This window comes from Zalophus californianus, chromosome 10 (assembly GCF_009762305.2).
Source record: "Zalophus californianus isolate mZalCal1 chromosome 10, mZalCal1.pri.v2, whole genome shotgun sequence".
In the NCBI taxonomy this organism is placed as follows: domain Eukaryota; kingdom Metazoa; phylum Chordata; class Mammalia; order Carnivora; family Otariidae; genus Zalophus; species Zalophus californianus.
The window spans coordinates 83,190,735-83,206,960 of NC_045604.1; the positions used below are offsets into that span (position 1 = coordinate 83,190,735).

Consider the following 16,226-nt stretch of genomic DNA (forward strand, 5'->3'; position numbering starts at 1 on the left):
ATAGATGCTTTCTGTCATTACTGTGTTTTCAGATGCAGAATTTTAAAAATTAAAAAAAAAAAATACTGTCTTTATGGAACAGTGGCTCTATGGCTTCTCTTCAGCAATATCCTGCATCTTCACCAAATCCAGTACTCTCTTCCTTCCTCTATTGGGTGATTATATAATCTGTCATCTGAACTGGGACTGGAATGCCCAGACCCCAGGCCTGAGGTCCAAAACCTGGAGGTGTGGACGCACCCCCTAATCCAGCCTGCTGTCCTCTTGCAGTGACATTACTGTAACACCCTCCTGTACGCGATTCCCCTGGTTGAGGTCGAAGTGTATGGTTTTAGACCCTTTGGTAAGTCGAGGACAGCCAGGAAGGCCTGCCATTTCAACTGGCAAACGGTTCTCTCTCCCCAGCTGGCTGGTTGTGTAGCCGACACGTTTTCTCCTCTCCACACAGCCAGACCACGTTTCCCAGATTTCCTCATGCCTAAGTGTGGCCTTGTGGCCAACTTCTGACCCATGAAATGTGAGTGGGAGGGGTGCAGGGCACTTCCAGACCTGGCCAAAAAAATTTCCAGTGCAAGTGTTTTGAATCATCTTGATTTGGACCATTCATGCGTCGCTCTGCTCTGCTCTTCTTGGAAATCTCACAAAGCTCCCAGTTTAAAGGTGCACAGAGCCACAGAAGGACCCAGGCCCTTGGATAGTCACATAGGAAGGCCCCCTGGCCAGCTATTCCCGACTGGTAACCATGATATAAAACATGTTGTGTGATCCCATTGAGAATTTGTGTTCTAGCAGGCAATCTTACCTTAACTCCTCATTCATCCAGAAATGGCAGCTCAGATGTTCCTCCGCAAAACCCGAATCTCAGCCCCTTCATCCTACAAGTAAAAGATACAGTGACTCCAGTGGGTGAAGTGATTGGCTTGAAGCTACCAAGATACAAGATACTAGCATCATGGTCAGAACCAGAGCCAAGGTTCCCCATGCCCCAGTGAGACCTTCTCAAGTCTTTAAGAGGAATGATCCTCCATCCTTGGGTTGGCCTCACTGCCATGTTTATACATGGCTCCTGAAGGCCATGGACAGGGACTGAGAGTGCCCAGGTGGCTGGATTGCAGAGATCCTGTTAATTCACCCTTCAACATCCTTAAAGGCCGAGAGTGCCCCTGAGACCCAGATAGGACTGCACAACTAGAACAAAATAGGCTAGAGATGGTGACTTTAGGATGGGGATGGGGGGGGGGGGGTTTGGGGGTGGTGTGATGGCTTGCCCTGAATTCCACACTGAATAATGCCCCGGTCAGGACTTCCTACGAAGATGGCAGAGTAGGAGAACCGTAGGCTCACCTTGTCCTACAGATAAACCCACATGTAACATCCAGGTCAGTGCAAATAACCCAGAACACGACCCAAACACTGACAGAGCAGACTCTCCACAGCTAAATGTAGAGAAGAGGTCACATCAAAGGGGGCAGGAGGGCAAGAGATGTGGTCAGGAGCCAGACTGATCCAGGGGACTGTCTGCAGGACAGAGGGATGCCACAGGCTCAGAGAGGAACAGACACCACACCAGGCATCTAAGACCTAGGGGACCTCCACTGGGAAGACCAGTCCCCGTCACTTTTGGCTTTGGATACCAGAGAGGCCTAACTTCACCAGTTCTTACAATCAGTGGGACTTAACATCTGCAACTTTCAGAATCACCAGGGTCAGCTCCGGGAGAGCCAGAAGGGCAGCAGAAAACAGTGTCCTGCCCTTAAATAGGCAGCTCAACAAACAGCCCAGGGAGATACAGCATAGAAGCAGCAGTTCAAAAAATGCCTGGGGTATACAAAAGGGAGAGTTCTTTACTAATCTTAGCACGTGTCCCAGAGGAACAGATCTCTGGGAGACTCCTCCAGGAACAAAGGCGCCATTTCCTTCTCCCGCCACCCCCCCTCCCCCAGCATAAGCACATGGTCACCTGTGGGAACCAACGCAGTGCTGATATTCACTACCCAGCTCGCTTGCACCCTGCCCCACCCCCCAGCACTGCACTTCAGCTGATCTGCCCCCTGCACCTAGGCCAGCCTAAGGCCCTCCTGCCGAGGACTGGCTGCTCATAAACACCCCCACCCAGCTGCCCCCTACCCCCCAGCACATTGCAAATCCACCCCCCTGATACACCCCTGGCCAGAGCCCATCCACACTGGGGCCCCAAGCCCAGCAGTGTGCTAGCAGCCCCATCAGGGGCCACCACCACTGCAAAGGGACTCCTCCCCGAGGGCGAGGGAAAGCTAACCACATAGACCCGTCCCACTGACCGGAGTGGTGGGCAGGGGGAAGAAACTTGTCTGATTGCGGGCCCACCCACCAATGAAAGCTTTTCAGGGGACAACACAAGGAAAGGGGCCTACAGTTGGGTGCTACTGCATCTCTAGCAAATGCCTGGTCTGACCCACCTCAGGCCCAAGGTGGCCCCAGACTGGTGCACCACCACCACCACCCCAGGGACCAAACCCTCCTCACAACAGGCAAACAGCCATTGCAGACGACTGGACTGAAGGCAGATGTGGCTCAGCCACCACACCAGGGCACTTGCAACACACAGAGGAGACACCCCTGAAGCACCAGGTTCTGGTCAATAGGGAACACAGCCCTGCAGGGCACTATAGGACCTCTTTTCTTCCTAAGGCCACTACTTACTTTCTAAGATTTTTCTTTCTTTTTTTTTTTTTTTGAGAGAGAGAGAGTGCACGAGTGGGGGGAGGGGCAGAAGCAGAGGGAGAAGCAGACGCCCCGTGGAGCAGGGAACCCGATGCAGGGCTCCATCCCAGGACCCCAGGATCATGACCTGAGCCGAAGGCAGATGCTTACTGACTGAGTCACCACCAGGCGCCCCAAGGCCCCTACTTTCAAGAGCAAGAAACAACTCACTTTGCTAACACAGAGAAACACAGCAAGTTAAGCAAAATGTGAAAGAGGAGTAGGTCCCAAATGAAAGAACAGGACAAAATCATAGCAAGAGAGCTAAACAAAATGTAGAGAATGTGCCTGATAAAGAATTTAAAGTAATGATCATAAAGGTACTCACTGGACTGGGGAAAAGAGTGGAGGACAGCCATGAGATCCTTAACAAAGAGATAAAAAAGAACCCAACAAAGAGGAAAAACACAGCGAAATTAAAAATACACTTGATAGGAGACTTCCTGGGAAGATGACAGAGTAAGAGGACTCTGAACACATCTCGTCCCATGGATACAACTAGGTAACACTTGTATGAGAGCCAACACCCAGGAAAGGATCCCAGAGACTTGCCAAACAAACTCCATTGCTAACTGTAGAGAAAGGATCACATCAAAGAGGGTAGGAAGGGTGAGGGCTCAGTGGGAACCACCAGAGGGAGGGAGCCATGGGCACAGAGAGAGGAGAGAAAACAATCTATCACACAAAGGAGCCTGCAAGGGGCAGAGAAATCCCCAAAGTGTTTGGCTTTGAAAATCAGAGGAGCCAAATTTTCTGAGTGCTTACAACCAGGGGGACATAAAACCTCGAACCTTAAAAATCAGTGGCTCTGCTCTGAGAGGGTCCAGAGGGCAATCAGGAGCCAAGTCCCCACCCATACAGAGCCAGCACAACCAACAGCCTGCCTTCTCTGCCTAGAAGCAGCAGTTTGCAAGGCACCTGGGGCTTACGTGAGGCAGTGGTGGTTAGTCATCTCTGAGTTCCCTGAGGGACTCCTCCAGGAACAAAGGAGCTGGCAGGTGCCATTTCCCTTCCCTGCCCCTTATCATAAACACACAGCCACCTTGCGGAACCCAGAACCCACGTGACACCAGTCTCGGGGGGGGGGGGGCTGCACTTCACCTGCAGAGAAGGACAAGCCCTACCTCATTAAAAGTGCACTTCCGCCCACTGGCTTCAAGAGCATGAGACGAAACTGACATTCCGAACCCACAGAAACAGACAGAGTTAGGCAAAATGAGGAGAAAGAGGAATCTATCACAAATGAAAGAACAGGACCAAACCGCAGCAAGAGACCTAAGTGAAATGGATATAAGTAACATGCCTGATAGGGAATTTAAAGTAATGATCATGAAGATACTCAGTGGCCTTGAGAAAAGAGTGGAGGACATGAGTGAGACCCTTAACAAAGAGGAAGAAAACATAAAAAAGGAATCAGAGATGAAGAACTCAATAAATGAAAATTAAGATATACTTGAGGAATAAATAGCAGGCTGGAAGAAGCAAAGGAATAAATTAATGAACTAGAAGAGAGAATAATAGAAAGTAATCAAGCTGAACAAATGAGAGGGAAAAAAGAATTATGCAAAGTAAGAACAGACTTAGGAAATTCAGTGACCCCATCAAGCATAAAACATTCACATTATAGGGATCCCAGAAGGAGAAGAGAGAGGAAAGGGGGCAGAACATTTATTTGAAGAAATAATAGCTGAAAACTTCCCAGATCTGGGGAAGGAAACAGATCCAGATCCAGGAGGCACAAAGAACCCCCTGCCCCCCCCCAAGAAAATAATCAACCAAAGGAGGTCCACATAGTTATTGAAATGGCAAAAAATAAATAATAGTGATAAAGGAACATTTTAAAAGGTACAAGAGGAAAAAAAGTTATATACAAGGGAAACTCCATAAGGCTATCAGTGGATTTTTCAGCATAAATATTTCAGGCCAGAAGAGGGTGACATGATATATAGAAGTACTAAGAGGGAAAAATCTACAGCCAAGAATACTCTATCCAGCAAGGCTATCATTCAAAATGGAAGGAAAGATAAAAAGTTTCTCAGACAAGCAAAAACTGAAGGAGTTCATGACCACTAAACCAGCCCTGAAAAAAATGTGTGGTTTTTTTAAAGATTTATTTATTTATTTGAGGGGTAGGGGCAGAGGGGAGAGGGAGATAGAGAATCTCAAGCAGACTCCTCTGCTGAGCACAGAGCCTGATGTGGGGCTCGATCTCACGACCCTGAGATCATGACCTGAGCCGAAGTCAAGAGTTGGACACTTCACCAACTGAGCCACCCAGGTACCCCAGCCCTGCAAAAAATACTAAAGGAGACCCTTTGAGTGGAAAGAACAGATCATAAGTCAAAGTATGAAAAGTAGATCACACAAAAGCAGTAAGAATATTTCTATAAAAAAAAATCAATCCAGGGATTCACAAAATAAAAGGATGTAAAATATGACACCATATACTTTAAACATGGCAGGGAGAGGAATAAAGAATGGATTTGCACTTAAGTGACCATCAACTTAATCATAGACTGCTATTTGCAGAAAATGTTATATACAAACCTAACGGTAACCACAAATCAAAAACCAATAATGTATATACAAGTAATAAAAAGAAAGGAATCCAAGTATATCACTAAAGAAAACCAGCAAACCATGAAAGAGCACACAAGAAAGGATCAGAGAAAAACTACAATCACCACCATAAAACAAGTAACAAAATGGCAGTAAATACCTATCAATAATTACTTTGAATGTAAATGGACTGAACCCCCCAATCAAAAGACACAGAGTGACAGATGAAAAAATTAGACCCATCTGTACGCTGCCTACAAGAGATTCATTTCAGACCTAAAGACACCTGCAGATCAACAGGGGCTATAGAAACACTTACCATGCAAATGGACATCAAAAGAAAGCTAGCGTAGGAACATCTATATGGGACAAAATAGACTTTAAACAAAGATGGTAAGAAAGACAAAGGATCGGGCGCCTGGGTGGCTCAGTCAGTTAAACATCTGCCTTTGACTCAGGTCATGATCCCAGGGTCCTGGGATCGAGTCCCACATCGAGCTCCTTGCTCAGCGGGAAGCCTGCTTCTCCCTCTGCCTGCCACTTCCCCTGCTTCTCCTGTTTGTGCTCTCTCTGACAAATACATTTTAAAAAAAGAAGAAGAAGAAGGTAAGGGGAAGAAGAAGAGGAAGAAGGGGTAGGAGGAGGAGTCAAAGGAAACCATAAAATCCTGAAGGGGATAATCCAACAAAAAGATATAACAATTGTAAATATTTATGCCCACAACATAGGAGCACCCAAATACATAAAACAGTTAATAACAAACATAAAGGAACCAGGTGATAATAATACTTTAATAGTAGGGGACTTTAACACTCCACTTACATTGGTGGACAGACCATCCAAACAAACAAAAAAATCAACAATGAAACATTGCTTTGAATGACAAAATCGACCAGATGGATTTAACAGATATATTCAAAACATTCTCTTCTAAAACAGCAGAATACAAATTCTTTTCAAGTGCACACAGAACATTATCCAGGATAGGTCACAAATTAGGTCACAAAACAAAGCTCACCAAATTAAAAAAGATCAAAGTCACACCATGCCTATTTTCTGACCAATAATGCTATCAATCTAGAAATCAAGCCCCCCCCCAAAACACACACACAATCTGGAAAGACCACAAATACATGGAGGTTAAACAACATGCTACTAAACAATGAATGGGTGAAAATAAAAGAAAAACTCCAAAAGTAAGTACATCGAAACCAATGAAAATGGACACACAATGGTTCAGAACCTTTGGGATGCAGCAAAAGCAGTTCTAAGAGGGAAGTTTATAGCAATCCAAGCCGACCTCAAGAAGAAAAATCTCGAATAAACAACCTCACCTTACACCTAAAGGAGCTATAAAGAGAACAACAAACAAAACCCTAACCAGCAGAAGAAAGGAAATAATAAAGATGAGAGCAGAAATAATACAGAAATTTTAAAAAATAGAACAGATCAATGAAACCAGGAGATGCTTCTTTGAAAAGATCAATGTAACTGATAAAGCTCTAGCCAGACTCATCATAAAACAAAAGAGAGAGAAAGTAGTCAAATCACAAATGAAAAAGGAGAAATAACAACACAACAAAAATACAAACAATTTTAAGAGAATATTATGAAAAACTATATGGCAACAAAGTGGACAACCTAGAGGAAAGAAATAAATTCCTAGAAACAAGTAAACTACCAAAACTGAAACAGGAAGAAATAGAAAATTTGAACAGACCAATTACCAGCAAGGAGACTGAAGCAGTGATCAAAAAACTCCCAACAAGCAAAAAGTCCAGGACCAGATGGCTTTACAGGTGAATTCTACCCAACATTTAAAGAAGAATTAATACCTATTGTTTTCAAACTATTCCAAAAAACAGAACATGAAGGAAAATGAAGCCAAATTCATTCTATGAGGGCATCATTAACCTGATACCTAAAGCAGACAAAGACACCACTAAAAATGAGAACTACGGACAATTTCTCTGATGAACACAGATGCAAAAAATCCTCAACAAAATGCCAGCAAACTGGATCCAACAATACATTTAAAAAAATCATTCACCACAATCAAGTGGGATTTATTCCTGGCTGCAAGGGTGGTTCCATATTCGTGAATCAATCACAGTGATACATCACATCAGTAAGAGAAAGGATAAGAACCATAGGAGCATCTCAATAGATGCAGAAAAAGCATGTGAAAAAGTACAACATCCATTCATGATTTAAAAAACAAACAAAAAACCCTGAACAAAGTAGGTTTAGGCCATGTATGAAAAACCCACAGCTAACATCATCCTTAATAGGGAACGACTGAGAACTTTACCCCTAAAGTCAGGAACAAGACAAATATGTCCAATCTCACCACGTTTACTCAACATAGCACTGGAAGTCCTAGCCACAGCAATCAGACAACAAAAAGAAATAAAAGGTACCCAAATTGGAAAGGAAGACGTAAGTTTTTCACTATATACAGATGACAGGATACTACTATATATAGAAAACCCTAAAGACCACCAAAAAACCACTCCAGCTGATAGATGAATTCAGGAAGGTCATGGGATACAAATTAAATGTGCAGAAATCTGCTGCATTTCTATACACTAATAATGAAGCAGCAGAAAGAGAAATTAAGAAAACAATCCCATTTACAATTGCATAAAAATAGTACAATACCTAGGAATAAACCTAACGAAAGAAGTGTAAGACCTCTACTCTGAAAACTATAAAACACTGAATGAAAGAAATTAAAGATGACACAAAGAAATAGAAAGACATTCCATACCTGTGGGTTGGAAGAACAAATGTTAAAATGTCTACACTACCCAAAGCAATCTACTCATTTAATGCAATCCCTACTAAAATACCAACAGCTTTTTTTTTTTTTTTTTTTTTTTTTACAGATCTAGCACAAAAATCCTAAAATGTGTATGGAACCACAAAAGACCCCAAATAGCCAAAGCAATCCTGAAGAACAACACTGGAGGTATCACAATCCCTCATTTCAAGATATATTACAAAGTTGTAGTAATAAAAACAGTATGGCACTGGCACGAAAACAGATACATAGGTCAATGGAACAGAGTAAAAGCCCAGAAATAAACCCATGATGTTATTATGGTCAATTAGTCTTGGCAACAGAGGCAAGAATATGCAGTGGGAAAAAATCTCTTCAACAAATGCTGTTGGGCAAACTGGATAGCCACATGCAAAAAATGAAACTAGACCCCTTTCTTATGCCAGACACAAACTCAAAATAGATTAAGAACCTAAATGTGAGCCCTGAAACCATAAAAATCCTAGAAAAGGGCAGAGGCAAGTAATTTCTCTGACATCAGCAGTAACAACATTTTTCTAGGTATCTCCTGAGGCAAGAGCAACAAAAATAACTATTGGGACTACATCAAAATTAAAAGCTTCTTCACAGCAAAGGGAACAGTCAACAAAACTAAGAGACAACCTATGGGAGAAGATATTTGCAAATGACATATATGATAAAAGGTTAGTATCTAAAATATATGAAGAACTTCTACAACTCAACACCAAAAAAAACCCAAATAATACAAATAAAAATGGCAGAAGACATGAACAGATATTTCTGAGGAAGACATCCAGATGGCCAACAGACACATGAAAAGATGCTCCTCATCACTCATCATCAGGGAAATGCAAATCAAAGCCACAATGAGAGATCACCTCACACCCATCAAAATGGCTAAAATCAAAAACACAAGGAACAACGGGTGTTGGCCCAGGATGTGAAGAAAAGGGAATCCTGGTGCCCTGTTGGTGGGAATGCAAGCTGGTGCAGGCACTGTGGAAAACAGTATGGAGGTTCCTCAAAAAATTATAACTATCCTATGATCCAGTAATCACACTACTGGTTATTTACTCAAAGAATACAAAAACACTAATTCCAAAGGATTTGCAGCCCTCTATTACAGCATTATTTACAAGAGCCAAGATCTGGAAGGAGCCCATGTGTCCATCAATAGATGAATGGATAAAGAAGACATGGTATATATACACAATGGAATATTAGTCATAAAAAGTAATGAAATCTTAGTGGGAGGAGCAAGATGGCAGAGGAGTAGGAGACCTAAATTTCGTCTGGTCTCAGGAATTCAGCTGGATAGGGATCAAACCATTCTGAACACCTACGAACTCAACAGGAGATCAAAGAAAAGAATAGCAACAACTCTCTGAACAGAAAAGCGACCACTTTCTGGAAGGTAGGACGTGCGGAGAAGTGAATCCGAGGCGATATTTGGGAGGATAGACGGCAGGGCAGGGGGCCTCCGTCGGCCACTTCTGGCAAGTGATAGAGCCGCGGAGCACAAAATCGGACCTTTTAGAAGTCGGCTCTGCTGAGGGACGTCGCTCCAGTGGCTAAGCGGGGGGTGGAACCCTCGCGGGACAGTGTGGTCTCAGGTCCCTCGGGGTCACAGAAAGACCGGGGGTGCCTGACAGGCAGAGCAAGATGGCGGAGGAGTAGGAGACCTAGATTTCGTCTGGTCTCAGGAATTCAGCTGAATAGGGATCAAACCATTCTGAACACCTACGAACTCAACAGGAGATCGAACAGGAGAGTAGTAACAACTCTCTGAACAGAGAAGCGACCACTTACTGGAAGGTAGGACGTGCGGAGAAGTGAATCCGAGGCGATATTCGGGAGGATAGACGGCAGGGCAGGGGGCCTCCGTCGGCCACTTCTGGCAAGTGATAGAGCCGCGGAGCACAAAATCGGACCCTTTAGAAGTTGGCTCGGCGGAGGGACGTCACTGCAGTGGCTAAGCGGGGGGTGGAATCCTCCCGGGACAGTGTGGTCTCAGGACCCTTGGGGTCACAGAGAGACCGGGGGTGCCTGAGTGCACCAGAGCTCCCAGGTATCAGAGCGGGGAAGCCAGCTGCAGAGACGGAGCAGAGTCGCGGGCTCTCAGCTCGGGGTTGCCATAACCTGTGATCTGCGGCCCAGTCGGGGCACGGCCCCCCCAGCAGGGACCCAACAAGCAGCAGATCCGGGGAGACTCCCCTTCCTTCCCGGGGAGGAGCGGTGCGGGAACGCACTGCAGGGATCTGCTGGGTTTGGAGACTCCACACGGGGTCGGGTGCCAGAGATAGCAACGCTCAATCACAGGCCGGGTGAGCACGGAGTGCGGCCGGAGAACGGGGACACGGAAGTGACTGCTTTTCTCTGGGGGCACACTGAGGAGCAGGGCCCCGAGTTCTCAGCTCCTCCGGGTGGAGATTGGGAGGCCACCATTTCTGCCCTGGTCCTCCAAAGCTGTACTGAGAGCTTGCAGGGAACAAAAGCTCCTGAGAGCAAACCAGAGCAGCTTCCTTAGCCCGGACCGACAAGGGCGGGGCAATTCCGCCTCCGGCAAAGACATTTGGAAACCACAGCAACAGGCCCCTCCCCCAGAAGATCAGCACAAACAGCCAGCAAGCCAAGACCAAGTTGATCGATCAAGGAGAATGGGAGAACTCCAGCGCTAGGGGAATACTGCACATAGATTCATGGCTTTTTTTTTTTTTTTACCATGATTCATTATTTCATCAAAGTTAATTTTTGTTGACTGTTTTTTTTATTTTTATTTTTTCCTTTTTCAACCAACATCTTATCAATCCCTTTTTTAAAAAAAAATTTTTTTTTATTTTTCATTTTTAGAGTCATATTTTATCCCTTCACAGTAGTTACCCTTATTTTTGGCATATATATATAAGTTGTTCTCTCTTTAAAATTTTAAGGTACAGTTTCTTCTAACAGATCAAAATATACCCTAAATCACTAGTGTATGGCTTTGTTCTAGTCTCCTGCCTGATCACATTCTCTCCCTTTTTCCTTTTTTTTTTTCTTAAATCTTCTTTCTTTTTTCAAACAACTTATCTTACCAAGTCCTTTTATAAAATCTTTTATAATTTTCATCTTTACACTCATCTTCCATCCCTTCATTGTATCAACCCTTATTTTGTACATATATGTCTTTCTTCCTTTAAAATTTTAGGAGGCACTTTTTTCTAACAGACCAAAATACGCCCAAAATCTAGTGTGTGGCACTGATCTATGCACTAGCCTGATCATATTTGATCATATTCTGCTTTTTTTTGTATTGTTTTGTTTTTGTTTTTATCTTTTTTTCTTTTTTTTTTCTTTTTCTCTTTCTTTTTTCTTTCTTTCCCTTTCTTTTCCCCTGGTTCCAGGTCTTTTCTGATTTGTATACAGTATATTTGCTGGGGATATTGTAAACCTGTTCGCATTTTGTTCTCTCATTCATCTATTCTCCTCTGGACAAAATGAGAAGACGAAAGAAATCACCTCAGCAAAAAGAACAAGAGGTAGTACCGTCAGCCAGGGACCTGCTCAATACGGACATTAGTACGATGTCGGACCTAGAGTTCAGAATCATGACTTTAAAGATACTAGCTGGGCTTGAAAAAAGCGTGGAAGTTATTAGAGAAACCCTTTCTCGAGAAATAAAAGAACTAAAATCTAACCAAATCGAAATCAAAAAGGCTATTGATGAGGTGCAATCAAAAATGGGGGCACTAAATGCTAGGATAAATGAGGCAGAAGAGAGAATCAGCGATATAGAAGACCAAATGATGGAAAATAAAGAGGCTGAGAAAAAGAGAGAGAAACAACTACAGGATCACGAGGGCAGAATTCGAGAGATAAGTGATACGATAAGACGAAACAACATTAGAATAATTGGGATCCCAGAAGAAGAAGAGAGAGAGAGAGGGGCAGAAGGTATATTGGAGCAAATTATAGCAGAGAACTTCCCTAAGGTGAGGAAGGAAACAGGCATTAAAATCCAGGAGGCACAGAGAACCCCTCTCAAAATCAATAATAATAGGTCAACACCCCGACATCTAATAGTAAAACTTACGAGTCTCAGAGACAAAGAGAAAATCCTGAAAGCAGCTCGGGAGAAGAGATATGGAACCTACAATGGTAGAACCATTAGATTGGCAACAGACCTATCCACAGAGACCTGGCAGGCCAGAAAGGACTGGCAAGATATCTTCAGAGCGCTAAACGAGAAAAATATGCAGCCAAGAATACTATATCCAGCTAGGCTATCATTGAAAATAGAAGGAGAGATAAAAAGCTTCCAGAACAAACAAAAACTAAAGGAATTTGCAAACACGAAACCAGCCCTCCAAGAAATATTGAGAGGGGTCCTCTAAGCAAAGAGAGAACCTAAAAGCAGCAAAGAGCAGAAACAAACACAGACAACAGACAGTTAACAGTCACCTTACAGGTAATACAATGGCACTAAATTCATACCTTTCAATAGTTACCCTGAATGTAATGGGCTAAATGCCCCAATCAAAAGACCCAGGCTATCAGATTGGATTAAAAAACAAGACCCATCAATATGCTGTCTGCAAGAGACTCATTTTAGACCCAAAGACACCCCCAGATTGAAAGTGAGGGGGTGGAAAACCATTTACCATGCTAATGGACACCAAAAGAAAGCTGGGGTGCCAATCCTTATATCAGACAAACTAGATTTTAAAACAAAGACTGTAATAAGAGATGAGGAAGGACACTATATCCTACTTAAAGGGTCTATCCAACAAGAAGATCTAACAATTGTAAATATCTATGCCCCGAACATGGGAGCAGCCAATTATATAAGGCAATTAATAACAAAAGCAAAGAAACACATTGACAACAATACAATAATAGTCGGGGACTTTAACACCCCCCTGACTGAAATGGACAGATCATCTAAGCAAAAGATCAACAAGGAAATAAAGACTTTAAATGACACACTGGACCAAATGGACTTCACAGACATATTCAGAACATTCCATCCCAAAGCAACGGAATACACATTCTTCTCTAGTGCCCATGGAACATTCTCCAGAATTGATCACATCCTAGGTCACAAATCAGGTCTCAATCGGTACCAAAAGATTGGGATCATTCCCTGCATATTTTCAGACCACAATGCTTTGAAACTAGAACTCAACCACAAGAGGAAAGTCGGAAAGAACTCAAATACATGGAGGCTAAAGAGCATCCTACTAAAGAATGAATGGGTCAACCACGAAATTAAAGAAGAATTTAAAAAATTCATGGAAACCAATGAAAATGAAATCACAACTGTTCAAAATCTTTGGGATACAGCAAAGGCAGTCCTGAGAGGAAAGTATATAGCAATACAAGCCTTTCTCAAGAAACAAGAAAGGTCTCAAATACACAACCTAACCCTACACCTAAAGGAGCTGGAGAAAGAACAGCAAATAAAGCCTAAACCCAGCAGGAGAAGAGAAATCATAAAGATCAGAGCAGAAATCAATGAACTACAAACCAAAAGAACAGTAGAACAGATCAACGAAACTAGGAGCTGGTTCTTTGAAAGAATTAACAAGATTGATAAACCCCTGGCCAGACTGATCAAAAAGAAAAGAGAAATGACCCAAATCAACAAAATCATGAATGAAAGAGGAGAGATCACAACCAACACCAAAGAAATACAAACAATTATAAGAACATATTATGAGCAACTCTATGCCAGCAAATTAGATAACCTGGAAGAAATGGGTGCATTCCTAGAGATGTATCAACTACCAAAATTGAACCAGGAAGAAATAGAAAACCTGAACAGACCTATAACCACTAAGGAAATTGAAACAGTCATCAAAAATCTCCCAAGAAACAAAAGCCCAGGGCCAGATTGGCTTCCCAGGGGAATTCTATCAGACATTTCAAGAAGAATTAATACCTATTCTCCTGAAACTGTTCCAAAAAATAGAAATGGAAGGGAAACTTCCAAACTCATTTTATGAGGCCAGGATTACCTTGATCCCAAAACCAGACAAAGACCCCATCAAAAAAGAGAATTACAGACCAATATCCTTGATGAATATGGATGCAAAAATTCTCACCAAAATACTAGCCAATAGGATCCAAAAGTACATTAAAAGGATTATTCACCATGACCAAGTGGGATTTATTCCTGGGCTGCAAGGCTGGTTCAACATCCGCAAATCAATCAACGTGATACAATACATTAACAAAAGAAAGAGCAAGAATCATATGATCCTCTCAATAGATGCAGAAAAAGCATTTGACAAAGTACAACATCCTTTCTTGATCAAAACTCTTCAGAGTATAGGGATAGAGGGTACCTACCTCAATATCATGAAAGCCATCTATGAAAAACCTACAGCGAATATCATTCTCAATGGGGAAAGGCTGAGAGCTTTTCCCCTAAGGTCAGGAACGCGGCAGGGATGTCCACTCTCACCACTGCTATTCAACATAGTATTAGAAGTCCTAGCCACAGCAATCAGACAACAAAAAGAAATCAAAGGCATCCAAATCGGCAAAGAGGAAGTCAAACTCTCACTCTTTGCAGATGATATGATACTGTATGTGGAAAACCCAAAAGACTCCACCCCAAAACTGCTAGAACTCATACAGGAATTCAGTAAAGTAGCAGGATATAAAATCAATGCACAGAAATCAGTGGCATTCCTATACACCAACAACAAGACAGAAGAAAGAGAAATTAAGGAGTCGATCCCATTTACAACTGCACCCAAAACCATAAGATACCTAGGAATAAATCTAACCAAAGAGGCAAAGAATCTATACTCAGAAAACTATAAAATACTCATGAAAGAAATTGAAGAAGACACAAAAAAAATGGAAAAATGTTCCATGCTCATGGATTGGAATAACAAATATGTGAAGATGTCAATGCTACCTAGAGCAATCTACACATTTAATGTAATCCCTATCAAAATACCATCCACTTTTTTCAAAGAAATGGAGCAAATAATCCTAAAATATGGAATCAGAAAAGACCCTGAATAGCCAAAGGAATGTTGAAAAAGAAAAGCAAAGCTGGCGGCATCACAATTCTGAACTTCAAGCTCTATTACAAAGCTGTCATCATCAAGACAGTATGGTACCGGCACAAAAACAGACACGTCGATCAATGGAACAGAATAGAGAGCCCAGAAATGGACCCTCAACTCTATGGTCAACTCATCTTTGACAAAGCAGGAAAGAATGTCCAATGGAAAAAAGACAGTCTCTTCAACAAATGGTTGGGAAAATTGGAGAGCCACATGCAGAAGAATGAAACTGGACCATTTCCTTACACCACACAGAAAAATAGACTCAAAATGGTTGAAAGACCTCAATGTGAGACAGGAGTCCTTCAAAATCCTAAAGGAGAACACAGGCAGCAACCTCTTCAACCTCAGCCACAGAAACTTCTTCCTAGAAACATCGCCAAAGTCAAGGGAATCAAGGGCAAAAATGAACTATTGGGACTTCATCAAGATAAAAAGCTTTTGCACAGCAAAAGAAACAGTCCGCAAAAGCAACTGACAGAATGGGAGAAGATATTTGCAAATGACACATCAGATAAAGGGCTAGTATCCAAAATCTATAAAGAACTTATTAAACTCAACACCCAAAGAACAAATGATCCAATCAAGAAATGGGCAGAAGACATGAACAGACATTTTTCCAAGGAAGACATCCAAATGGCCAACAGACACATGAAAAAGCACTCAACATCGCTTGGCATCAGGGAAATCCAAGTCAAAACCTCAATGAGATACCACCTCACACCCGTCAGAATGGCTAAAATAAAAAGTCGGGAAACGACAGACGTTGGCGGGGATGTGGAGAAAGGGGAGCCCTCCTACACTGTTGGTGGGAATGCAAGCTGGTGCAACCACTCTGGAAAAACAGTATGGAGGTTCCTCAAAAAGTTGAAAATAGAGCTACCATATGATCCAGCAATTGCCCTACTGGGTATTTACCCCAAAGATACAAATGTAGGGATCCGAAGGGGTACGTGCACTCCAATCTTTATAGCAGCAGTGTCCACATAGCCAAACTGTGGAAAGAGCCAAGATGTCCATCAACAGATGAATGGATAAAGAAGAGGTGGTATATATATACA

At 42.7% G+C, this 16,226-nt stretch overlaps 1 long non-coding RNA gene across 2 annotated transcripts in view; it reads right to left on the minus strand.

The window, feature by feature from the left end:
* The window catches only part of LOC113932291, a 111,485-nt gene that overhangs the window by 11,639 nt on the left and 83,620 nt on the right, over nucleotides 1-16,226 (minus strand). For both annotated transcript variants that reach the window (XR_004819360.1, XR_003523025.1), the window contains one exon: nucleotides 803-875. This is a non-coding gene — a long non-coding RNA (uncharacterized LOC113932291). The remainder of the gene's footprint in view (nucleotides 1-802; nucleotides 876-16,226) is intronic.